At 33.9% G+C, this 13092-nt stretch overlaps 2 pseudogenes; one reads left to right on the plus strand and one right to left on the minus strand.

The window, feature by feature from the left end:
• Window positions 1-501: 501 nt before the first annotated feature.
• LOC149911344 (mitochondrial-processing peptidase subunit beta pseudogene) lies at window positions 502-1911 on the minus strand (annotated as a pseudogene).
• A 490-nt stretch (window positions 1912-2401) lies between these two features.
• Window positions 2402-3778, plus strand: LOC149911345 (mitochondrial-processing peptidase subunit beta pseudogene; annotated as a pseudogene).
• Window positions 3779-13092: the final 9314 nt, after the last annotated feature.

The following is a 13092-nucleotide window of genomic DNA, read 5'->3' on the forward strand; positions in this document are numbered from 1 at the left end:
ATTGCGTTTTTAGAGGACGCAATTTTAATTTTTTTTATCTTTAAAAAATAAAATTGTCATGCAACAAATAATATTAACAATTTTTTTTATCAGATAAATAGTTTAAGAGATATATCGTAAAAACCATTTCAACCACTATTTTCAAGATGGAGGCCGTAGGACAAGGGTGGCGACCCCACAAATTTGCTTTTAGCTTCACACTGACCCCCCCTATTCATCAAAAAAATAAAATTGCGTCCTCTTTAAAACGCAAGGTTAGGCCTAAAAAAATGTAACATTTCAATGGACTACTTATCTTTTTCATGCAGCGAGTTTACAATAAGTATCAACAAAATCGGTTTGTCAATTAAAATTGAACAAATTTGAACAATCGACAAATACATAATATTGTTCTAATTACCATTGCTTATTCCTTTTCTTTTTACAGAACAAGCAGGTAAGTCAATAAAAATCTTCATTTCAGTTTTCATAAAATAATATATATATATATTTCTAACATCCTCACACTTTTAGCCAGTACGTCCAGCCCATAAGTCTACTGTTAAGATATAGCTGTTCAATGGCTCCATAGGCCCCAATCACAGGGCATCTATTATAAATATACGTGTGACACACTCTCCTCACTTCATCAGCCTTAATATTGTCAATTGCCCGGAATTTTTCCTGCATTGTAGGTACACCTCCCGTAAAATACACCCATTTAGCTATATCTCTGCAGGAGTCCTCCGCTTTTTGATTTTGTAGAATAATTTTGTACTTCATCGCTAGTTTTGCCTTGAGTAACTCTGCGTCTGTTACACAATTGCATAATTTCATCCACTCATGGGTAATGCAATTTATAATATCGTCGATGTGCATTCGAGGTGATACGAAGTGTATTCCCCAAAGACCTGTATCTTTGTATGTGGTGTAGAACGATTCGAAAGAATTTGCTAAGCCAGACGCAGCGGCTTGGGCCAAGTATACAGCATGATTATCACCACCAGCTTGTGATCTATCCCATGCTCCTATAACAGCTGCGGCCAGTTCCATCGGTAGACGATCCTCATGCTGAAACGGCGGGGCTTCGAATGCTAAAGCAATGTGACCAACTTCAAGGGAATCATCCCTGTAACGAATATCGGCTTCGGTGAATCGGTATGGACTGTAGCTCGAACATCTAGCGGCATCAAATTTGTTTATGTAAGTATTCGCTAAACCTAATAGTTGGTCATGTTTCACTCCTCCCGCACAGGCTAAAATGATTTTTGACGGTACAAACATCTTGTTTATGTACGACTTAATCGTTTGGTCGCTGAAATTATACAGATTGTGACTGGGCCCCATTACAGTTTGAGACAAGGACGTGCCTTGAAACGCACCCGTGTGGAGGTAATCCATTATGACCTTATATGTATCAGTATCGTATTTTAACATTTCTTGGTAAACGACACATTTCTGGATTTCGATGTCGGAACTAGAATAAGCATTGTTGAATATGCAGTCACTCAAAATGTCTACGACTTGGGGAACGTGTTCATTCAAACATTCTGCATAGAAGCCGACGAGCTCGCGTGTTGTGAAACATTTCAACTTTGCTCCAATTTCGCTAATCTCATTTTCGAGTACATTTTTCTGTCTTTTGTTAGTTCCTTTAAAGCAAATATGTTGGAAGAAGTGTGCGACTCCATTTTCCTGTACCATCTCGTATCTAGAGCCTGCGTTAATAAATATTCCGACACAAGAATTGAAGCTTTCCCTCTCCTCATTGGCGACTATTAGACCTGTTGTCAATTGGGAACAGTTCATATTTGCCTGTGTGTTGAGAAAGTGTTCAAATTGAGGCAAAAAACTGCTGTTGTATTTGCGTATTTGTAATGTTTTTGATGATGGTTTCCGAAAAGAGTTGTGTTTTAAAATAAATTTCCACATTCTTACAAGCTTACCTTACAAGGTATTAAGCTAGCTACACTGATTTTTGTACGTGTTCGTTAGTAATAATATGTAGTTAGAAATTGTAGAAATAAAAAAATTCTTGGTGAATGTTCTTTAACAATACAAATCATAAATATCTGTTGATTATTTTGTCAAATTGACAATCGTCATTTCGAAGTTATTTTTATGACTTACAGTGTTCTGCTGTGCTGTTCTCACAGGTGTTATGTAATAAAGGTTTCTCTTGCTTTATTAAAAATTAAATTGAAAAAAATTGCTTAAATAATAGTACGACAATGCACATTTATTGTCTTCTACGTTCAATACCAAATTTATGTGTTACTTTAACCTATATGTTTATAGAACCTATAATAATATTATTTTTATGTTATCTAGCCGTGACATTATTAAAATTATATATGTCAAATGTCTACACCAGTCGTTACTCATAATATTTTAGACATAATTTAATAAGACTGAGTTAATAATGATTTTAGGTAACGTATTAAAAGGCTTTAATCCAACTAAACATCTCTTCAAAGCTACAAAAAGTTACATTTCTCATGCTGGCGTAGTGACAGTCACGAAGTTATCTAATGGACTACGAGTGGCTACTGAAGAAACCGGCGGCCCCTTAGCCTGTCTCAGACTGTTTATACAAGTCGGCTCCAGGTACGAAAACGCTGACTCTAATGGAATATGTCATTTCATAGAACATATGGCATACAAAGGCTTTAATTCCATGAACAAACAGAACTTGGAACATACGCTGAGCGATCTAGGTATCCAAATGGATGCGATAACGACACGAGAATATCAAGTGTTCTCCGGAATCTGTCCCAGCGAATGCTACAATGAAGTTGTGGATATATTAGCTAAAATCCTAACAGACTTAGAATTATCTGAACAAGAAATTGCGTGTGAAAAGCAAAACATTGAAACGGAATTACTGGATTTGGATATAGACCCGAAAACGGTTATGTTTGAGTATTTAAAGGAAACGGCGTTCCAAGGAACCACATTGTCACGAAGAGTCGCCGGTCCGACGAGAAACTTGAAAAGGTTCAATCGAGCTTGCGCTTATCACTTCCTACAAAAAAATTATACGCCTTTACGGATAGTTCTCGCGTCTTCGGGAGGGGTGACCCATCAAAGCATAATGGCGCGTGCCGGACATAGTTTTGGTAATTTGCCGTGTGATAATGAACCATTGGATCACGGTCCGTGTCGTTTTACGGGATCGCAAACTCTCTATCGTGACGACTCGATGCCATTCGCTCATGTATCATTAGCTTTTGAAGTAGCTGGTTACACGAGTAGTGATTACTTGCCACTTTTGGTAGCGAAACATATTATTGGTTCCTGGCACAGGAGTCAAGGTGGATCTGAACGTCACGCTCCGTATCAAGCGCAGGCATCTTCGAGCGTGTCCTGTGAAAGCTATGAATGTTTCTACATACCGTACCGCGATGTAGGTTTGTGGGGCACGTATATTGTTTGTCCTCGTATGTCGGTGGAAGATTGTGTTCACCTTGCTCAAGGCACTTGGATGCATTTGTGTACCACAACAAGGGATGCTGATGTGCAGCGAGCCGTGAATGCGGTTAAGCTAGAGTTGGCTAAACAAGAAGATGGCGTTATAAACTCATCTTTCGATATTGGCATGCAGGTCCTTTTCAAAAATGAAAGAGAGTCTTTGTCAGCTGTTTTTGAACAACTTTCAGCGCTTACAGCTAGCACCGTCAAGAATGTTGCGTACAACTACATTTATAATAAAACGATCGCTGTGAGCGCTGTTGGACCAACGGAAGGCTTGCCTGATTATAATAGATTACAAGCTGGTTCTTATTGGTTGAGAATTTGATGTCATAAAAAAGTTAACTAGCAAAATTGGCTTGATATCATTTAATAAATAATTTATTTAATGTGTAAGTTTATTTAATACCTTTTACACACTGCATTTTAAATTCTTCTCTCTAAATGCATCTAAAAAATCACTAAACTTTAAGGTAGTAAGTAAGTTGTCGAGATGTTATGGAAATAGGCATGCAGTTTCTCATTCATGTATGATAATATATCAACAAAGCTACCCACTTCATCAACAAGACGATATTTTTTTATCTTTTAACATGTTTTAGTTTACGAACTTCATTGTAATCACAGGCCGCTACTAAGTGAATTCCCGTGTCCCTTTATGGGATAAGAGGCTGAGCAAAATAAAATTGGTTATTTACTTATTTTATACTGTTTCTCTGATCGATTTTCTTTAAGGACAAAAGGTGATCAGCCTTCTGTCCTGTCAGATTGAGACGCTTGTTATATTACCCACCAGGAATCGAACTTGAGATCTCACGTTTATACAGTTTCTACAGTACAGGCGATATTTCCTAGCGCCTATGATAACGGGGCATTTAAAAAGAGACCTAACCTATACCTACCGTAAAAACTCAGCAACAAATCTTCGGACACGTCTGTAGATGCCTATGGGCTGTGACATCGCTCACCACCAGGATGCAGGCTCGTTTGCCTACTCTTCTATAAAAAAAGCAAATCCTAATTCATACCAAACGATTTTCAATGTACTTTTCTTTACAAACTGTTTAAAATTGCAGTCCATCGAGCAATCAAAGTGTGTTAGAAAGAGTGATGAAGTTTTCAGTTCGAGCGGTAACTTCACTGATAAAGTTCTTTCATAACTTTGGCGTTCTGAAGAATTTGCTCAATATTGCATTGTGGATGTCTTGTCGGAAGCGTTCACCAATGCAAGTTATTCAATGTATTCTGTATTGGAGTGTGTAGTTTCGTTTTTTATAAGATAAGAAGAAAGATGATGATTTATGCCTAAGTTATCGTGTAAAAACGTATTGTATTTTAGTTTTTACTCTATAACTAGTATTGATAGCTAAATAATTATTATCCCTTCGCTTTTGGGATATAAAAATATGATTTCCCCGATTAGGTACGTTAAGATCATCGCTTATAGTATAAAGATAAAATTTCGCCTTTATGTAGCCATATATTTGTCCAATTCAAACCTGTGATTCAAACATCCAAATTCCTTTAAAAAGCCATTTAAAACGTTTCAGTTAAATCGTGCAAATAACGTGATTCCTATTGACTATCTCCAAAGGTGTATCATACAATCCGCTTTGAAAGCGGATGAGCGAGCTGTGTGATTCTTTACAATTTTTGCTTTTGTGAATTCCGTTCTATATAGATAAACCGCGTGAATAGCTTCCGGATTTGTCCGTCAGTTAGAGAAATCGGTGGACAGCTGTTGTAATTGATAGTATATCTATACTCATATTATAAAGCTGAAGAGTTTGTTTGAACGCGCTAATCTCAGGAACTACTGGGTCGAATTGAATAATTCTTTCGGCTTGATAGCCCATTTATCGAGGAAGGCTTTAGGCTATTTATCATTACGCTAAGACAAACAGGAGTGGAGCCACGCGGGTGAAACCTCGATGCGCATGTTGCATTGCATGATATTTTTTTAATATGTGGATACGAAAAACTAACGGGTTTTCCTTTTTCTATAATGGCATAGGATCCACTGCACGTCGTTTAAAACATATACTCAATAATAATTGTAAATAAAGTTTTATTATACGACAAAATTACATAATATCTAATATAAAGAATATAGATAAAAGCACACTTCTTAAATGCGTACGAGAAGAGGTATCTATGTATTAAAACCTTATTAAAACCTAACATGTATTTACCTTAGGTATTAACATAAATGTAAGTTACTTTATTTCTTGTGTCCAATCGTGTAAAACAAAGTTTTGGCAATGTACATGCTCAATAATTCAAAAGTATTGAAAAGTTTCGAAATTACTGTCAAATTTATAATTTAGTGAAGATGGTTTTATGGTTTTACAGCATCCATATTTTAAGTTAGAAACCGGGACAAAATAGGTCACAGAAATAAATCACAAAGCAATATAATATTTTAGAATACCTACCTACGTGTCAAAATTTAAGTTCCACAAGAATATTATCAAAAACAATTTTTTTATTATTTTGCTCGACTTCCTTGATGCTTATACAAATTGTGCTAATTATAACTTATTATTTAAATTGAAAATTACTTTTAGTATGAATGTCTCATGTAATTTGAAATATGTACCTACTTGCATTTCATTTTGCTACGTAGATACTTATTAAATCCTATGAAAATGTAAAATATTGTATGTTTTCCAAATTGCTTATCTTATTTTTTAAATAAACAGAAATACTGAAATACTAAGTAAAACGTTCTGCGAAAAATTTTTGCTCTCTAAATTTTTAAATAATGCCCTCTAAGGGACCGGGACGCCATGTTGAATTAAGTGTGACGTGACTTAAATTAAAGATAGAGGATGTTACTATTTATAGGTACCTTATTTATTCAATAAAATATTAAATATGTATAAGAATATTAAATATAGTCAAAAATATAAAAAGCTCGCTGTAATAAAATAAACTTCTGGATTTATTGGATTGATAATGGCACAAAATTGAATTAAATCTGTCAATTTTAAATGGGTAGCAATCAAGTCTATAGAAGTGGGTTGTATACAACTATTACATATAGTTGGTGCTACTAAGAGAGTGTTAGAAATGAGTAAGTACCTATTTCTTAAAAAAAAAAAATATTCAACAGACTCACGAAATTAAGTCACAAGACTTAGTTTCCATAAATGGTTTTCTCGTAATAAGCTGAATGGTTATGGGGAGTGTCTGAACATTAAATAACCAAAATGAAGTTACGATTTGGAAAAATGTAAAATTGTTATAATTATCCACATTTTTGATACAAGGGTTAAGATAACGTGATTGTAGAACTTGTTGTCCTGAGTGCAATCGCCGTTGAAGACTAGTGAAGAAATATGAAAACTTGGCAAGGCACAGAAGGATTACTTGCATAAGGAAAATTTCTAGTACGAAAAAAGTGATGAAGAAATGCTCGAAAGAATTAAACTGACATTTTGCCTTGTGATTTAAAACAACACTTATTTTTTATAATAAAATAAGATAAATCTTATCCTATATGGGAAAATATATGGAAAAACTAGAGAAGAAATTGGCATGATAGGTTTTTTGTAGCCTATTGAACAGCAATATTACCTATTATTTATGCGAAAGTAACATCGTCTGCTTTCTATGATAATATTGACTCGCTATTTATTACATTCATAACTACGTTACCAAATGAGCCATAAAATTTAGTATAATTTTACGTTAAAAATGTAGCAAAATAATTTCCTATTTGCATAAGTATGAATTTTATATCCCCTGAGAGGATGCGACCCGCTCCTCGGTACAAAATTAAAAGTTGGCGATCGCTCGACTTTCATAATATTTGATATTTGCATAATTTTTATTCAAACATAAAACTTTTTTAGGATGCGACGATTGTCTTTTACACGCAAAAGTTGAAAAACGAATTTTAGTTCAAAGCTGCGGCAATTTAGAAAGTTTCATTGTTAAAAATAAAGAGTTTGTTAGATACTTGTTATTTATAGGGTTTGTGTCAAACCTTTTCTGTTTGTTGAGTGCTTTACGCCTTTTCCAAAAATTTTTGGTTGCTTTGGAAAACAAACTTCGTACATGAGTCCCTAGAGACACGATTCTAGTTTTCATGATACATATATTTTAAAATAAAAATCTGCTCCATTCAACTCATTCGTGTTTCCATAATATTAATTTAAAATTCATGTAATCCAAAATCGCTACGAATATTTCGCGAACTTCCCGCTCATTCCTTAAAGTTCGACAGAAAAGACAAACTCAAACTGAATAATGGTTTAAAGGAAAAATGTAGAGCATTAAAATATTCGCTGGGTGAATTGCAATTCTAGATATTTTAGACCGAAGTTGACACATTAATCACTGATATGGAGATCTTGGGCAATTCTCGTCTATCATGCTAGAAAAGTTCTGAAAGTTAGTAAGTCTTTAATAAGAAAAGATGTCGTAATTAAGTTGCTGTTAGTCGCGGACCGCGGTGCAGCTGTGACCGGAAAATTTTAGCTCCCGCCAACCCAGAGGTATCTTTGGATGTCAGAATTGTTACGTAAGGATTTTTGTAATCCAACCATAACCGAATGATATATGGACGAAATTTATGTTCTTTTTCGTCCAGATATAAATGGTATTTGTTTTATCTTATGAGTGAAGACTCTTTTGTAAGATTTTAATCGAATAATTAATCAGGATATTTTTATTTTTTATGTAAAGATATGTCGAGGCTACTAGAATGATATCTATGATTTAAAAGTAAATGATACTAGACATTTAAAAGAATCAACTTCTAAATCACACCACACTAATTGCACCTTAAAAAATGTACCTACGTTAACAAGCCTTAAAGTGTTTACGCCATGATAGTTAGCTCATCTCGTTATACCCACCGATGTATTTAACCGCGTAAAATGTGTGCCGAGTTTCGAGCAGGTAACCAAATTATCATCGTTAATCTTTCGATTTAATTTGATCAGAGTGATTAACTGGAAATCAATTTCGATCTTATATAATGAGGAAGGTTCATGCTTGAAGTGCTTTTTACTATGTTGATTTCGTTAAAACCATTCAATAAGTTGTTAGTTGTTTGGTAAAGGCGTTGTTTTATTAAGTTACGCGTGACATAAGAACACAAGAGATAAATTTAAAAACTTTTTGGAATAAACTTATTCTCGCTAATTAAACTCTTAAATTAGATATTTTTTCTTTAAACAAAGCAAATTCAAACAAGCGACTATAAAAAATCTTACCATTTCTTTTATATAGAAGATTATTTCCAAGTCGTTGATGAGAAACTATGCATAAGCTCTTTATAAAGGAAAGTTGAATAAAATTATTTGAAATATTTTTATTTTTATCTCTTCTTCTTAAACTATACGTCTTTTAAATGTTTGTTGTTTTATTTTTAAATATGAATCAAGGCAAGAGCTGTTATTATAAAATAGAATTTAAACCACAGATCACACTATGATTTAAACCGATAAGTTGGTTGAAACCTATCCATCTAATTATTTTTTTTTAAATCGGTATTAGGTGCATATTCCTATTAAAAAAATCTTTTGTTTGAATCCTTTGACAATGTTTTCTTTAACCTAACCTAATAACGTAATCAAAAATTTAATAATACGTATGTATTCAATCAAATTGATCGCTCGTAGATACTAGAGTTAAACAATACTCTGCTTTAATGAATCGTGCAACCAAAACAAATAAACACCTTAACGAGAAACTGTACTATAACAAACGACAATACTGTAGAACTATTTAAAAGCAGCAAGTATCCCAGAGACATTAGCAAGTTTAATTTAAATTCTACAGTTTTCTACGAGTTTCAAAGATGATCGGAGTGAGATAAGAGAAAGGGACGTTCAAAGGTTCGTTACATTATCCGACTCGTTCCTTATCTAACCGAAGTCTTTGGTACTATTTTGATCTTTGCATTCTGTCAGTCTTTAGAAATCGAATGGTTTGTAACCGACTTTAAAAAGAAGGAGCTTCTCAAAGCGACTGTATTTTTTTCAAGGCGACAATTTGAAGGCGGTTGAGGTCTTTGTTAAATATAATTATTAATATAAGTGGTTCTTTAAATGATATTTTTGTACATTTACATTTATATCGAATGAAATTTTAGAATATGAACTTGTTCATAAAATATATCGTAACAAATTACTGTTTATCTCTTACTACACAATTATTCTGAAACTTTCCTAGGACTAGCATTTCCAAATATACATTTTACATCTTTTTCTATTCCTTTTGAAGAATAAATGTAGAAAGAAGATAATAATGCTAATAAATTCTGACGAATTCAACTGCATTCTGCACGAGCCACTTTTGGAGTAATTACTTCAGTAACAAAGCCAAAGTCTTAATAGAGAAGATATTGTCTTAATTAGTTTGCTTTGGCTTTGAAGTAAGACAGCGTTGTAACGATATGCTAATTTTCAAAGTTTCGTATATAGTGCATATATATAGGTTTTTGAGATAACCGGGTTGCTAGATAGTTAATTAATTATTAGATTGTAAAGACGTTGTTTTAAGGATAGAGAAAATCGTAAGGCTGTGAGGAAATTTAGGCTTCGTATAGAATATATTTTCTAAATATTGCAGTAAGGTGCGTAAATACATACTTACGTAAATTAACACAATAAAATGGACACTGTTTTCCATATTTTCACTTAAAATACATTTAACATTAACAACAGTAGATTGTAAGCCTCTTACTTGTCAAAGAAAAAAAATAAATCTCCGCAGAAATGGATGCGAAAAAATTGCGTGTCAAAATTGCTTAACATCACAAATAAGAGGCACAATCCTTACAGTCATACGATAAAAGTCAAGTTCATTTAGTAAGGTCTTTTTTCGGGGCAACGTAATTGAATTCGGGAAGGATTTTTTTGCTTATAAATTTGTTCAGTTTCCGTATATCATTAGACGAGATTCAGACGTATCCGACTTTATTCGGCGTTTTAAATGTATTTTGTGTAACGGTTTTGTGGCGGATTTGTAATTTACAAAGTATTGTATAAACATTCTTAAATAAAGGACCAAGGGTATATTATAATAGGTGGTGTTCTTGTATAGTGGATAGCGATAAGCTGTTCAAATAAAAAGCCTAACCTATAGGTACCCTACCTATAGGTAGTAGACTCCTTTTGTATACTAATGTAGTATACAATTTAATGCATCTGTTATGTTAACTATGCCCAGAAAATAACACCGCATTCAAGTTTACCTACTTATATGAAAAATACACTGATAACTCTATTGTCTCATTATTGTCAATAAGTAATGTTTAATCTGTATAAATTAGCTTTGTCTTGCGCTTCTTAATGGCCCTTACGGTACTCTTATATTCTCCGTGCCAAATGACTCTATTACCTACTATTTTGTTAAATTGTGAACGATACATAAACTAACACATTTTTATGCTTTTACCTAACAAATATACTTTTATTATCTCTTTGATATTATATGAGTTCCTAGCGACTCACCTCGGCTTCACACGTATTGGCACTTCCTCTCGAATCACACCCCGCATCATAGCGACAGACAGCGGTAAGTAGCTTTGTTTTGTATTAGGTATGTAGTGATGGTGATTGATCTCATTTATTTCCAACTAGCTTTCCACCCGCAGCTTCGCCCGCGCAGTCAAAGAAAAACCCGTATAGTTCCCGTTCCCGTGGGATTTCCGGGATAAAACCTATCCTATTTCCCGGGATAAAAAGTAGCCTATGTCCTTTCTCGGTTATCAAAATATCTCTATACCAAATTTCATGCAAATTTGTTAAGTAGTTAAGGCGTGATTGAGTAACAGACAGACAGACAGAGTTACTTTCGCATTTATAATATTAAAGTATGGATTACTTTATATTTTCTGCTTCTGTTCAATTTTATTTAGACATAATCGCATTTAGCTGACAAGCACTCGAGATAGATCCCAACAAATAAATCCTAACAGTTCCACTAAATATAAATTTTATTCGGGGCCAAATGCCGGCCTTCCCTAAATACATCTTAGATGGGGCATTATCGCGGCGTTATCGCAAAAATAGCTGCGAAATAAAACAGCCCTTATTTCCAGGCAGAAAGATAACATTTCGCACAGACAGACAGTTCCAAAGTAAACGTCGACGTTGTAGATTTTATAAAGGTAGTTGTATTATTAAAAAAAGCAGCTTAGTGCTAGATGCATTACCGATATTAAAGTCTAGGTTTGTTTTGTATAAATGGATAAACAGCTTATCCCATTACTTTTGGGTGCTTTATGAAAAATTTCTCTTAAAAGATGTCTTAGTTGAATTGAATGAAACAGCAGTTAAAATAAGATTGTACCTAGAGTAAATTTTCCAAGATGTTGCTCAATAAAATTTAGGACAAAGTTTCATTTTGAGTTTAATGTCAAATCGTGCTTTCCAAGGCGTTCTCGTAGAAGTTAAATTAGATTATTTCATTACACTCGGGCCATTCACAAGTACACAGTACATGTATATACCTGTGTGTACGGTGGCCTGGAAGAGATCGCTACCTAGCGATAAGGCCACCGTTTGTACACTTTGTTTTCCTCTTACCTGTACTTTATGTGTCTCTACTTCCTTTGTGTGTGCAATAAATAATTAAATAAATAAATAAAATAAATATATAAGTACATACTACTTGTACACGTACTACGACAATATAAGTACATACTACTTGTGTATTCGTAGAACGTAGACCAATCAAATAGAAGAAATATAAAACAGTAAAGTGGACCGAATTTTGGTCCAGTGCCAAGATTCTGAGCACAATTGCGGAAAACTAAAATCTTATATGTACAGACTTGAACCGTTTTATGTCATAACTCGCTGCTTATTCAATTTTTGTCACCATTACTGATCACAGTCCGAGCTGGTGCCATATTTTAAGTTGGTATCAAATTTTTGTATTTAATCGATTGAAATAGTGAAATGGTTTGTCGTACGTAGTATAACATTACAAACAGGATTTACCTAAATGTCTTAGATTTTTTCACAACATACTATTTAAATTTTAAGTATTGTAGGTCCTGGTGATAATATGATTTCATGTGAAAAGACTAACGAAGGGAGACTGACTGACTGATTCAGACTGTATTGCACAAATAAAGGAATGAACGAAAAAGTTTATAATTTTATTCAAATGCGCAAATTTCCACTACACAACCACAAAGACCAAAGAAACATATTTAGACTTTAGTTATGTATCAATTTCAAGCGATTAAATACAAAATGAATGAGCATGATTACGAAGCGATAATCCTGCCAATGTTTTGGCGACTCCCATCTGTCTGTGGCCTTTATAATTTATGAATTATACATTAGTAAATCCATACTAATATTATAAATGCGAAAGTAACTCTGTCTGTCTGTCTGTTACTCAATCACGCCTCAACTACTGAACCAATTTGCATGAAATTTGGTATAGAGATATTTTGATACCCAAGAAAGGACATAGGCTACCTTTTATTGCGAAATATGTACCATGGGCGAAGCCGGGGCGGACCTCTAGTATTTAAATAAATATAATTGTACAAAAAGGTATTGAATTTCAAAATGCACGTACAGAAATACATTTATAAACCGCACTGCTCACGGAGACAGCTTTCAATCCCTTTCAAAGAACTCTTGATGGCATCACGTACCCTGTTAC

The sequence above is a fragment of the Colias eurytheme genome, chromosome 1 (assembly GCF_061535395.1).
Source record: "Colias eurytheme isolate Ceu_HAF_F1 chromosome 1, ilColEury1 Martin Lab GWU primary, whole genome shotgun sequence".
In the NCBI taxonomy this organism is placed as follows: domain Eukaryota; kingdom Metazoa; phylum Arthropoda; class Insecta; order Lepidoptera; family Pieridae; genus Colias; species Colias eurytheme.